The sequence below is a fragment of the Dama dama genome, chromosome X, assembly GCF_033118175.1.
Source record: "Dama dama isolate Ldn47 chromosome X, ASM3311817v1, whole genome shotgun sequence".
In the NCBI taxonomy this organism is placed as follows: Eukaryota; Metazoa; Chordata; class Mammalia; order Artiodactyla; family Cervidae; genus Dama; species Dama dama.
In genome coordinates, this window is record NC_083714.1 from 115,052,673 (window position 1) to 115,063,290 (window position 10,618).

The following is a 10,618-nucleotide window of genomic DNA, read 5'->3' on the forward strand; positions in this document are numbered from 1 at the left end:
GATGCTGTGAAAGTGCTGCACTCAATATACCAGAAAATAAGGAAAACTCAACAGTGGCCACAGGACTGGAAAAGGTCAGTTTTCATTCCATTCCCAAAGAAAGGCAATGCCAAAGAATGCTCAAACTACCACACAGTTGCACTTATCTTACACGCTGGCAAAATAATGCTCAAAATTCTCCAAGCCAGGCTTCAACAATATGTGAATTGTGAACTTCCAGATGTTCAAGCTGGATTTAGAAAAGGCAGAGGAACCAGAGATCAAATTGCCAACATCCGCTGGATCATGGAAAAAGCAAGAGAGTTCCAGGAAACATCTACTTTTGCTTTATTGACTATGCCAAAGCCTTTGTGTGGATCACAACAAACTGTGGAAAATTCTTCAAGAGATGGAAATACCAGACCATCGGAACTGCCTCATGAGAAATCTGTATGTATGTCAAAAAGCAACAGTTAGAACTGGACATCGAACAACAGACTGGTTCCAAATCGGGAAAGGAGTACATCAAGGCTGTATATCGTCACCCTGCTTATTTAAGTTATATGCAGAGTACATCATGTGAAATGCCAGGCTGGATGAAGCACAGCTGGAATCAAGATTGACAGGAGAAATATCAATAACCTCAGATACACAGGTGACACCACCCTTATGACAGAAAGTGAAGAACTAAAGAGTCTCTTGATGAAAGTGAAGGAGGAGTGAAAAATTTGGCTTAAAATTCAGCATTCAGAAAACTAAGATCATGGCATCTGGTCCCATCACTTCATGGCAAATAGATGGGGAAACAGTGGAAACAGTGGCATACTTTATTTTTGGGGGCTCCAAAATCACTGCAGTTGGTGATTGCAGCCATGAAATTAAAAGATGCTTACTCCTTGGAAGAAAAGCTATGACCCATCTAGGCAGCATATTAAACAGCAGAGACATTACTTTACCAAAAAAGGTCCATCTAGTCAAAGCTATAGTTTTTCCAGTAGTCATGTATGGATGTGAGGGTTGGACTATAAAGAAAGCTGAGCACCAAAGAAATGATGCTTTTGAACTGTGGTGTTGGAGAAGACTCTTGAGAGTTCCTTGGACTGCAAGGAGATCTAACAAGTCCATCCTAAAGGAAATCAGTCCTGAATATTCATTGGAAGGACTGATGCTGAAGCTGAAACTCCAATATTTTGGCCACCTGATGGAAAAGACCCTGATACTGGGAAAGATTGAAGGCAGGAGGAGAAGTGGACGACAGAGGATGAGATGGTTGGATGGCTTCACTGACGCGATGGACATGAGTTTGAATAGGCTCCAGGAGTTGGCGATGGACAGGGAAGCCTGGCATGCCTCAGTCCATGGGGTTGCGAAGAGTCAGACACAACTGAGCAACTGAACTGACTGACAGGTGGCACCAGTGGTAAAGACCTCACCTGCCAATGTAGGAGACATAAGAGACATGGGTTCGATCCCTGGTTCAAGAAGATCCCCTGGAGGAGGGCATGGCAACCCACTCCAGAATTCTTGCCTGGAGAACCGCATGGACAGAGGAGCCTGGTGGGCTACAGTCCAAAGGTTCACAGAAAGTCTGACATGACTGAGGCGACTTTGCACACACACTCCTTTCATGTATATTCATTGCAATGTTAGAGTCTGCTTTTTAGGGAATTTGATCTGCAACAGGACGTGAATAAGTCTTTCTCAGATATCCCCTCAAATCTCAATGTACCCCTGTGTCTTAAACACTCCCTTAAGCAGATTCCTGGTAGAGAGAACAGGACTGTCATGATTGACTTAGACCAAATAGGATTTGCCTCTGGAGCAGGGGAAGGTGTCACACTCCCCATATTCTTATTTATTTATCTTTGGCTGCAGTAGGTCTTTGTTGCTTTGCGAGGGCTACTCTTCATTGCAGTGCTCAGGCTTCTCATTGTGGTGGCTTCTCTTGTTGAGGAGCATGGGCTCTAGGCACATGGGCTTCAGTAGTTGCAGCAAGCGGGCTCACTAGCAGTGGTTCCCGGGCTCTAGAGTGCAGGCTCAGTAGTTGAGGCACATGGGCTAAGTTGCTCTGTGGCATGTGGAATCCTCCCACACTAGGGATCAAAGCAGTGTCCTCCCTGTTGGCAGGCAGATTCTTATCCGCTGCACCACCAGGGAAGTCCCTCCCCTAATTCTGTGGGGCATGGATGGGAAATGAATAAAATCGGGGCTCTGCCAGCAATGAAGATGCAAAGGATGGATATTGGGTTGGCAGCCAAGAGCGTCTGAGGCATCAGCTTCTACCTCTAGATTTTCCTTCTTACTCATGGAGCCCTCTGCCATAGTCATCTTCTTCAGAGTCTGTTTTATTCATATGACTTCCATGCTTTTAAAAACTCTAAACATGTATCTACAGATCATATTATAGATACTTGTACTCCTTTTATTTTTTTTCTTCCTTCAGCATACCTAGAGAAACCACACACACCCATCAGCCACAAAGGCTTGTTACTTACTATTTCACTACAAAGGGATGCTGGAAAAGAAGCAAAGGAGAAAGCCACCCCTGGCAAGGTGGTGCAAATCAGGCTATCCAGAAGCAGGTATTTTTGACAACCCTAAGAGGCCATATTGCATTCTCCATGAGAATCAATCACCTATAGGTTCTAGGCTTTAGAATCAAGCGCATAGCTTCTCGCCACTCTTCAAGAACCTATAAAAAAAAAAAGAACCTATATAATTTGGCTCCAGTTTTCCTTTCCAGCTGCCTCTCCCACTGTGTCCCTACATGACCATTCTGCTCCTGGCTTGTTGCAATGCACACACCCACTTCTGTGTTTCTGGTCACATTGCTCTCTCTCCTTCAAAATCTATCTTAAGCCTTACCTCCTCTATAATGGCTTTCCTGACGCCCACCCCCACCCAAGTCTACTGAGATCTCTCATTGACTACACCACCCATAGTGTCAGTCAGCAGACACTTAAAATTAACAAAGGCTTTCTAAATCACTAAAATGTCAAATACAGATATTTCTCTATACATTCCTAGCTTTTTTCTCTGGGCTTCCCTGGTGGCTCAGACAGTAAGGAATCCTCCTGCAATGTGGGAGATCTGGGTTTGATCCCTGGATTGGGAAGATCCCCTGGAGGAGGGCATGATCACCCACTCCAGTAGTCTTGCCTGGAGAATCCCCATGGACAGAGGAGCCTGGTGGGCTATAGTCTATGGGGTCACAAAGAGTTGGACACGACTGAACGACTTAAGTGCAGCTTTTTTTCTAATCACATTTTGATAGAGATGAATGATTCCTGAATGTGGCCAGAGTATAATTTACTGCCACAGAGACACAGAGGTTCAATCACTTCAAGAACATCATTGTTGCTGTTTAGTCACTGTGTTGTATCTGACTCTTGTGCGACTCTATGGACTGTGGCCTGCCAGGGTCCTCTGTCTGTGAGATTCTCCAGGCAAGAATACTGGAGTGTGTTGCCATTTCCTTCTCCAGTGGATCTTCCTGACCCAGTGATCAAACCCACATCTCCTGCTTAGTAGGCAGATTCTTTACCACTAAGCCACAAGGGAAACCCTCAAGAACATTACCAGATAGAAAACAAAAGTCTATCAAGGTCCTGATGGTGGAAAGTCAAGACTCATTACTTAACAACAAAGCATCAGAACTTTCCAGATTCAAATAAATGCCTCAGTAATTTCTCACAAAAATAAACACAAAGAATGTGGAGTCCTTGAATGACAATAGTCTCTGGTAAATTCTTGAAGCATTTCACGTATGAACAACTACAGTACAGAACCCCTGTAGTATAATTCTTGATGTTTCCAAATTGCCTTTGCACATAGTCAAATATTTGATGAATGAATGTTGAATCATCATTCATCATACTTTGACTAATTAACTTTATAGTGAGAAATGTCACCTCAAATAAGCATAAGAGCTTTCACAATTAGATATATTGAATAGTTCATTTAAGCTGTCATGTTTTAAAGTTATTAAACCTTGTACAAACAATAGAAACTCATTCATTTATTAATTTATTTTAAAAGTTTATTTTAGCACCTACTAGGTGCTATAAATACAGTGATGAAATGAGACACTGTCCCTGCTTGTGTCAAAGAAATCATAGTCTGTCAGGGAATACAGATACTGGTAGTGGGATTTATACAAATACATAAATATTATGATGAATTCAGATACTTTACACAAATAAGTATACATATGCTATGTATATTGGAGAAGGAAATGGCAACCTACTCCAGTGTTCTTGCCTGGAGAATCCCGGGGATGGAGGAGCCTGGTGGACTGCTGTCTGTGGGGTCACACAGAGTCGGACACCACTGAAGCAACTTAGCAGCAGCAGCAGCAGCATGCTATGTATATACTATGAATCACTTATCTTATTTTTAGATTTTTTGTCATTTTAAAAAATTTTCTTGGAGTATAGTTGATTTACAATGTTGTAGTAGTTTCAGGTGTGCACTAAAGTGATTCGGTTATACATATACATATATTCATTCTTTTTCAGATTCTTTTCTCTTACAGGCTATCACAGAACATTGAGTAGAGTTCTCTGTGCTATACAATACATCCTTGTTCGTTGTCTGTCTTACATAAAGTAGTATCTGTATGTTCATCACAATCTCCCAATTTATCCCTCTCCTCCATGTTTCCCCTTTGGTAATCATGTTCGTTTTTAATATCTGTAAGTCTGTTTCTATTTTATAAATAACTCCATTTGTATCATTTTGGTTTCTAAATTAGATTCCACATATGAGCAATAACATATTTTTCTTTCTCTCTCTGACTTACTTCACTCAGTATGACAGTCTCTAGATCCATCCATGTTGATGCAAATGTATTATTTTGTTCTTTTTTATGACTGAGTCATATTCCATTGTATATATGTACCACATCTTCTTTATCCATTCCTCTGTTGATAGACATTTAGGTTGCTTCCATGTCTTGGCTAAGGTAAATAGTGCTACAGTGAACATTGGGGTGCATCTATCTGTCTGAATTATGGTTTTCTCCGAGTATATGCCTAGGAATGAGATTGCTGGATCATATGGTCATTCTATATTTTTTAAGGAACCTCCCATACTATTCTCCATATTGGTTGTACCAACTTACATTCCTACCAACAGTGTAGGAAGGTTCCTTTTTCTCCACCTCTCCAGCATTTCTTATCTGTAGACTTTTTGATAATAGCCATTATGACTGCTATGAAGTGATATCTCACTGTAGTTTTGATTTACATTTCTCTGATAGTTAGTGATGTTGAGCAAATTTTCATGTGCTTTTGGGCCGTGTATATGTCTTCTTTGGAGAAAATGTCTATTTGGATCTTCTGCCCATTCTTTGATTGAGTTGTTTGGTTTTTTGAAGAAACACATGTTTTAGTTATCTATGCAGAGTAATAAATCAGCTCAAAATTCAGTGCCTTAAAACAATGAGATACCATTTATCTCACAGTTCTAGGGTTAACTGGGTTCAGGGGGCAATTGTCGGCCAGGATCTCTCATATAGCTGTAGTCATACGGTGACTTGGGTTGGAGTCATCTTGAAGGCTTCCTTCACTCCCGTGTCTGGCAGTTGATACACATTCCTGACTGGGATCTCAGCTGCGCTCTCAAGTGGTTCATAGACACATGACCCCTCCATGTGGATTCTTGCACAGCATGGTTGCTAACTTCCAAGAGCAACTTTCTAGAAAAATAAAAACCAGGCAAAAGCTGCATCTCCTCTTGTGTCATAGCTTTGGAAGCACACCATGTTGCTTCTGGCATAATCACAGACCCACCTTGATTCCAGGGGAGACAACACAGAGCTCCCTTGATGAGAGAAGTATTCAGTGTCACATTAGAAGAATAACTTATGGGATGGGAGATACTTTGCAGCCATCTTGGAACATATGGAGCACATAGGACTGAAATTTTATCTACTAGGGAGTCTAGGAAAGCTTCCCTGAAGTGGTATATAAGATAAAATCTGAAAATAAGGAGATGTTACCTAGAATAAGCGATAGAAAATGTAAGCAGAAGAAAGTATTTGCAAAGTCCCTGAAGCAGAAAGGAACAGAGCACAGACTAAAGAAAGTCAGAGTGCTATCAATAGTAAGACTGATATAAGGGTGGTGAGAGCTGAGGCTGGATAAGTAGACAGTGTCTGGACAAAACAGAGCTTTGTATGTTACGCTCAGAATCTTGTTCTCTTATGTATCAGTACATGTACCAGTAATCCAGCAAAGGGTTTTAAGCCAGTGAGTGATGTTTTGCTCTGACTGCAGCAAATGGAGAGGATATGGAAGTCACAGGAGATACAGGAATGGATGCAAGGGACCACCTAGGAAGTCCCTGATAGGGGTCCAGTTGAGAGGTGATAGGACAGAGCATGGGCCAAGTGGGTGGCAATGAAGACAGAGCAACATGGCTGGTTTCAAGCATCATAAGGAGGAAAATACAGGACTGAGGGATGAGTCGGCTGGAGAGGAAAGAATTCAAGGGTGAATAGTGGTACCAGTCGCAGACACAGAGAATGCTGGAGGACACCGAAGTTTGCAGGTTAGAGGATGTGAATCTATTCAGTATGTGTGGAGTTGATGGTGCATCTGAACAATCAAGAGAAGTTATTAAATATATAGTAAGGTCAGGCACCCACAGGAGAGTCTAAAGATACATATTTATGAATTCTTAATGATTAGCTGGTAATTGAAGCTCTGAGAATGGATGAGATCACCTAGGAGAGAGAATAGAGATTTCCATGGAATTCAACATTTAATGGTTGCCCCGAGATGAATGGGTGGCCCAAAACACTAAGAAGCATCCAGAGATTTTGGAGGTATGATAGTGTGGTGTCCTGGAATCTATAGATTATCCACTTACTTGAAGTGTTGTTGTTCCGTCACTAAGTCGTGTCTGGTGACAAGTGGTCATTAGTACTGAATGCTGAGAAGTGTATGGAAACGAGGACTAATACATGTCCATTGGCACAAACAACACGCAGGTCACAACAGCAAGAGTTATTTTCAGAGGACCAGTGTGCACAGACTCAGTTTGGAGTAGGCTGATGGAAGCAGAGAGTTTAGGCAACTTTTTTTTGAAAGGGAAAGAAAGAGTTGGAGGAAACTGTGTAATATTATGGTCATGCAACAGCATCCATTTGAGAACAAGATATACCAAACATTGGGTTTGAATGTACCAGATCATATACTCAAGAGACATGTCACTGTGTATCCTCCTTTTAAAGAGAAGTGAGCATGAGGCAAGTGGGGAAGGTACTTATATGTTCCAGCCAAACAGAAATTGAATCTACCCTGGCAGAGAGAGACAAGGACCAGAGCAGTGTGGGAAAGCTTCACACAGCCACTTGAAAAATGTTACTGTAGACTCCCAACACTGATAGCTCAGAATCCTTATTCTGCTTTGGTGTGTTCAACTCTAGTGGGCCTTTGTGCAAGTCTTGTAACTTTTCCACGAGTCAGCTTTTCTTTGGCTGTTGACCAGAGTCAGAGAAAGGCTGATCCCTAAAAGGCAGACGGGACAAAAAATCCTACAGGATTTGACTAAATGAAGCATTTGATTAGTTATCACTAATAGCATGATGCAACCCAGGAAGGACTACTAATTCATTGTTTCTAAACTTGGCTTGTTTTTGTACTTGGCTGGAGCCCTCAGCCCTCTGGCCAAACTAGCAGGGTTTCTGCATGTGCTCTGGCCTCCCTGAAGCCCTCATAATTGAGCCAGAAACTCTCGGGATCCAAGAGAGGTCTTTAGGAACAGGAGAAAGGCCATGGGGACAGCCACAGGGAGAGGCAGCCTGCACTGTGCCCACACATACAGGGGATGCATGTTAGCTGTTCCCCTTGCAGATGGAAGCCCTTCTTTAGCCTCCAGGACTTATTTTCCTTTCCAAGTCCTTTCTGTGATGCTGACCTTTGGGTTGATTACAAGTGAGTAAATGAAAGCTTTCCCTCTCCTCCAACACGTCCTTCTATGACTTGAAACATGTGACAAGGCTCTTACCTCCAGCAGATGTTTTCTGGATGAATCAGCATCCGAAAAGGCAGAGGCCCCAGGGATGTGCCAACATCAACAGAATTGCAAGGACTAGGGGGAGAGAGGGGAGACAGTTCGATGGATGCAACCTTCTGCCTTCTGCCTTCTGCAGAGGGTCAGCTGCACAAACTTTAAAGAAGGCAGCCCGAGAATCATGTTCAGAATAAAGGGTGAAAGAGCAGAACTGTCTCCACAGGGCCTCAAGCAGATCCCACTGGACCAAGGACCAGGATTGGTCTTTGGGCAATCAATATCATCACAGTTGGATGCAGGCATGTGTCTGAGGATAGTCTTTTGGCAAAAACATCCCAGTTTCACATGAGTTACACTTGTCTTCAAATGCATGGCCTCTAGAATACCAACCAGTTGTCTCATTTTTACCACATTAAGTTATTCCTGTCTCCCAAGAGCTCTGCCCCCTCCTCCGCTCCTCTCTTAGACTGCCACAAACCACATTACCACCCTAGGTGAGGGCTTAGAAGTTAGGGGTTCAATCTTTATGGGTGAGATATTTAACCATAGGATCTAACTGATGTTTCTTCACTTTGTTCTATTTTTCGTCAGCCTTTAGAACTGGGTCATGCTCCCTTGTCCATAATTTCTACAAGTCTTATCTGGCCAAAAAAAAAAAAAGGTGCCTCTTCTCTCTTGGGACTCAGATACCCCTTGTCAAGATCCAGAAGCTGTTGTTTGCTATGGCTTCCTTCACGCTCCCCTGTTTGACTTGTATTCTCTTGTAAGCCTCTTTTTCCTTTTCTTCCAATGTCCTCAAGGAGCTCATCCACTTCAGTGACTTCAGCTTTCACCTCCATGCAAGCATTTCAAATCTCTACCCCTCTCCTCCTCTTTCCTACTAAATTTCAAATGATCTTAGCACTAGAGGTCCCTACCTTGTTGGTCCACCCACATGGCAATCTTCACATGTTCAAAACTAAACTTACTATCTCCTCACCCTCGCTCCTCACCTGTATCAGCCCATGTTCGTCCAAAGAAGCAGATGTATATTGTGAAAGTTCAGTATGGATTCGTTACAGGGAACCATTCTTATGCAGTTGTGGCTGCTTACTAAGCAGTCTCTCTATGGCTGTTATCTCTGAGTCTAAAGCTGGAGCTTGACATTCATGGAATGTCCAGGAGGGAAGATGGATGTTAAGTGGAGGGGGGAGATTGAGGGTAGGTTGGAACCAAAAAGCACAAGCTGGAGCTCCATGAGGAAGAACCGTACTCAAGTAAGTCCATGTGGCCTTTGACCTTGGTGATGAGGATCTCCAGCAGAAGTAGGGCTCTTCATCACAGAGCTAAACACATCTACACCTGACCTAGGAGTCGAAGAAGCTGAAGAAGGATTAGAGAAAGGTTGGTGCTTCACACTAGTGAGGTAAGTCAGCAAATCGGCAACATGTGTGAGCTACACTGCCTCTCTTCCAGCCTCCAAATCTCCCGAGAATCTCCCCTAACTGGAAACAAGAGAGTGAATTCTGGGAAATGTAGCTCAGCCTAGCCAAGCTGACACATCACGAAGCCATTAAAATTCACCCCTAGTCAACTTGGCATCCATACACATCTCCTTAAAGTATACTTAATATCTGAATCAGGACAAGGCTAAAGTCCTACTCCTGCCTAGTATGATACAACTTCCACATACAACCAAAAAATGCTAACCCTTTCCCCAGAAGAGAATAGAGTTCCTTTTTTTGTCCGTGGGTGATGTTCATTCTTTTCCAAGATGATTCACACATTTCCTTTGATATCTTTGAGATACAAAGTATTATTAATATATCATGTTAGATGATGGGATGAAAAAAGAAAGAAAAAATATCTAGGTAATACATTACAAATATATCTATATTAAAATGAGGAAGAAATATTTATAACTATTACAGTCTCCGTCTCTGCAACAGCCACATGGTCATAATGGATATTTATAAATTTGTTGTGGTTTACTCAGTCATGTCCAACTGTTTGTGATCCCATGGACTATAGCCTGCCAGGCTCCTCTGTCCATGGGGTTGTCCAGCTAAGAATACTGGAGTGGGTTGCCATTTCCTCCTCCAGGGGATCTTCCTGACCCAGAAATGAAACCCAACTTTCCTGCATCACCTGCATCGGCAGGCAGATTCTTTACCACTAAGCCAGTTGGGACACCCATATTTATAACTGCCTTCCCATTGTATACTATTTGTATTCATTTTGCTGTCAACCAGCACCTCCGCAGCTTGTCATCGTTCTTTGGTGAGGTGTGATAAACTTTCAGTCTTGAAGGTTCTGGTATATTAGCATCTCTGCCTGAATTTGCTTGTTGTCCACCCATCTTTGTGCCCTTCATTTAAGGGTTCAAATAGCTTCCCAAGTGGCACTAGTGCTAAAGAGCCTGCCTGCCAATGCGAGTGACATAAGAGACAAAGGTTCGATCCCTGGGTGGGAAGATCCCCTGGAGAAGGAAATGGCAACCCACTCCAGTATTCTTGCTTGGGAAATCCCATGGACAGAGGAGCCTGGTGAGCTATAGTTCATGGGGTCACAAATAATTGGACACGACTAAAGCTACTTAGCACACACACACACACACACAGGGTTTTCTGTTGGCAATAAT